The sequence below is a fragment of the Asparagus officinalis genome, chromosome 1 (genome assembly GCF_001876935.1).
Source record: "Asparagus officinalis chromosome 1, Aspof.V1, whole genome shotgun sequence".
Classification (NCBI taxonomy): domain Eukaryota; kingdom Viridiplantae; phylum Streptophyta; class Magnoliopsida; order Asparagales; family Asparagaceae; genus Asparagus; species Asparagus officinalis.
This window is the reverse complement of record NC_033794.1, coordinates 109,523,457-109,527,509: the sequence shown is the minus strand read 5'-3', so window position 1 is coordinate 109,527,509 and position 4,053 is coordinate 109,523,457.

The following is a 4,053-nucleotide window of genomic DNA, read 5'->3' as shown; positions in this document are numbered from 1 at the left end:
CATGTATAAACTGATATTGAAGTCTACAAACTAAGAATACAATATTTTCACAGATACAATAGAAAATGAAACTTATGAGTATGTATATGAAAATATATTTGTTTCATATCTAAGTAGATAAACCAAATCACAATAATAAATATGAAACATGTAATTTCATATTTATAAACATGAAAACTAAAACTTGTGTTGTATATATATGTGACTACATATATATACAAGGAAACCAATAAAATGTGTGTGTATAGATAATTGAGCTTAGAGTACTTAACACACATAATATAAATCCTAAACTACATTACCCAAGCAATCTTGATCTTCAATTAAGCTTGACTTGGTACACGTGCGGATGAAGCTTGAACTTGATCTTGAACTTGAATTGTACGATGCTTAACTCCACAATTCCTCCAACCTCAATTGGATATGATCGTTATGGCGCAATCCATCCATCCTCCAACAACGTTGTTTGTCTACAAAACATAAGAATGCACAAACACTAGACAAACAACATTAGTAATAAATTGTTTGTTAAACATCATCAAAACAAGAAGGCCAACAAAGATATCATGAGAATCACCTATCCTCAAGCTCCCATGAGGATTGCTTTTTCTGAAGAGAAGATACACCCGTATCATGGGTCCCCCCTTTAGAAACTTGAAGTCCCTTTCAAGTTAGAACTTCAGCTGAGGAAACTCTCGAGCCCCTCCATCTTTGTTTTCTTCAGTCATCTTCTTTTTCCTTAGTCACTGAACTCCTTCCAAAGAAAAAGGATCTCGCCAAGCTTCTTGTATGAGGACCGAGTAAGGACCATACACATTGTTTTCTTCAGTCATCTTCTTATTCCTTAGTCTCTGAACTCTTTCCAAAGAAAAAGGATCTCGCCAAACTTCTTATATTGCGATTGAGTAAGGACCATCCACAGGTTCCCCGTCCACAGGATCTAATCGCTCTGATACCAACTTGATACGAGTCGCCGTGTAAGCACCCTTTGGTCGCGGAATTACCAAAAGGTGGGTTGAGAAGAGGATGACCAAAACACAAGAACAATTCAGTATAAGGCGAAGGAAAATACCTTCTCTAGATTATGAAGAACAAAAGATTACAATCTCTCCCTCACAATCTCACTAGAATCGAGAACAACCTCTCAACTCTCTCTAAAACCCTAATACAATTATTAGAATTTCTCTTGATCACTTCTCTCTGAGATCTGATCACAATCTAAACCCTAATCCTTTTGATCAGGAATTCACTTAGACCTAAAACCCTTTAGGACTACATCTTGGCCTCTAACCTCCTTGTTTAGAACCCTAAACAATCCCTATTTATAGGGTTTACAACGTGGTGGTAATCTTGTAAATAAACAAGTCCAAAAGGATCAGGAATCCCTGTCAAAACAGAATCCAAAACGAACCAGGAAAAGCTAAATATCGCGATCCGGTCAACCGCCAATCCTGGTCCGGTCGACCGGCCAGAGCGCTTCTGCAAACCCTACCTTGTGCAGGTTTCTCCGGTCGACCGGCATGGGTGCCGCGGTCGACCGGCTAGAACCCGACCCTGTTTTCCTGATCTTTTGTGTTTCACTCCTTCTGACTTCTTTCGCCATCCTCTATGGCTCTAACCACGCCTTTATTCTCAAGATATCATGAGAATCACTTATCCTTAAGCTCCCATGAGGATTGCTTTTTCCGAAGAGAAGATACACCCGTATCAGCCTAAGGCTGATTGGACCATTAGAGCAGATAGAGTTCTACGGATAAAGGGTAGATTGGTTATGCCAGCCAGTGTAGAGTTGAAGAGGGAGTTATTTGATGAGGCGCATCGTACTAGGTACACAGTACATCCAGGCACCACTAAGATGTACAAGGACTTGAAGAGACACTTATGGTAGAGTGGTATGCGTAGAGAGATTGCAGAGTATGTAGCTAAGTGTTTTACCTATCAGCAAGTGAAGGTAGAGCATCAGAAACCTACAGGAACACTTCAGCCTTTACCCATCCCAGAATGGAAATGGGCGGATATTTCTATGGACTTCATTGTAGGGTTGCCGAAGTCGAAGAAGGGGAATGATTCTGTTTGGGTGATAGTGGACCGGTTGACGAAGTCAGCACATTTTATTCCAGTGAGGACTACTTATACAGCTGAGGCGTATGTGAGGATCTTCATTCGGGAGATAGTTCAACTTCATGGAGTCCCAGATACGATCGTGTCGGATCGAGGATCGGTTTTCACTTTGCATTTTTGGAGGAGTTTACAGGACTCATTTGGCAGCAGGCTATTTTATAGCAGTGTATTCCACCCACAGACAGATGGTCAGACGGAGAGGGTGAATCAGGTGTTGGAGGACATGTTGTGGGCATGTGTCATTGACTTCCAAGGCAGCTGGGAGGATCATATTCCATTGATAGAGTTCGTTTATAACAACAGTTATCAAGCGACGATCGGTATGGCTCCATATGAGGCATTATACGGGAGACCCTGTAGATCACCGATATGTTGGGTAGAGCCGGAGGATAGCTTTATGCTTGGGCCAGAGCTTGTGAGGCAAACTACTGAGAAGATAGCATTGATCAGGGAGAAGATTCTAGCCGCTCAGAGTCGGTAGAAGAGCTATGCAGATAAGAGGCGAAGACCCCTAGAGTTTCAGATTGGGGATTTGGTTATGCTGAAGGTATCGCCTATGAAAGGCGTGCAGCGATTCGGGAGATGAGGAAAGCTTGCACCGAGATATATTGGACCATTCTGGATTTTGGAGTGTATTGGAGCTGTGTCATACAGACTAGATCTTCCAGCATCTATGTCTAGTATACACAATGTATTTTATATTTCTACGCTTAAGAAGCACTTACATGATGAGGAGCAGCAGCGAGTGTTGGATGCATCAGAGATTGAGCTTCAGGAGGATTTGACTACTATTGAGATCCCAGTGTCTATACTTGCTAGAGAAGACAAGAGACTCAGGAACAAGATGATTCCATTGGTAAAGGTTCAGTGGAACCGAAGTGGAGTTGAGGAAGTTTCTTGGGAGCGCGAGGAGGACATGCGACGCGACTACCCACACTTGTTTGAGCAGGTAAATTTATTTATGATATGAATTCTTACTTGTGCTTTTTATATCCTGATATTTATATTTAACACTAGAATGAGGGTATTTTCACTTAATTCTTAATCTTTTGGAACACATGGTATATATATGGGGGGTTCCTTGTATGGATTTTTCGCCCGATGTACTAGTTCCGTTAGATTAAGGGTTGAGTGAGAATGTTATCATTTTAGATCGTTAAGTATAAATAACACTATATGCTTATCTAGAGTTTAATATTACGAAAGGTGTATTGTGTGTGGGTTAGATTAGACCCTCAATGTGCTTTTCTAGTATTATTATGCGTAGATATGACTTCTGAATTTCGAGGACAAAATTCTTTTAAGGAGGGAAGAATGTAAAACCCTGTACATTTTGATAATTGATATATGTTTATGTGTTTATTAGTGAAAAATAATATTTATTTATGATAAATATCTTTATGTCATTGTTGTGCATGATAACTAGTGTTTTGAGTTTAGGTGAATGTATATATGCATCAGGTTTGAGGTTGAGTTTTGTAAATTTGCAAAACATGTGTAGACAGATTTGGAGTCTGTTCACTCGACTGTGAGTCGACTGATAGGTTTGGTCGACCCTGAGTCGACTGATGGCTGTTTTCCTGGTTTTTGTAGTTTGGGTCTGTTTGGGTTTTCGGGTCGGGTTTAACTGTTGGTATTTACCTCATTCTACCCGAGAGAGTCCCCTTTCATCAGTTCTCCCTAGAAACCCTAACCCCCTTTCCGCTCTTAAACCCTAGCTTTGGCTTTTGGGCTTTTTTTGGGAGATTTTCGGGAAATTTCAGCAGCTTCTTGTGGTTTGCAGTGAAGGGAATCGTTCTTCAGCACACCAGAGGCAGTAACATCTCGCCAAATCCCTCTCCCATGTTTTTAAGAGTTTTAAATGTTTTTCATGAGATTTATTGAGCCTAAGAATTATTTTCAAGTACAAATCGATGTTCTTACTAGTGTAGA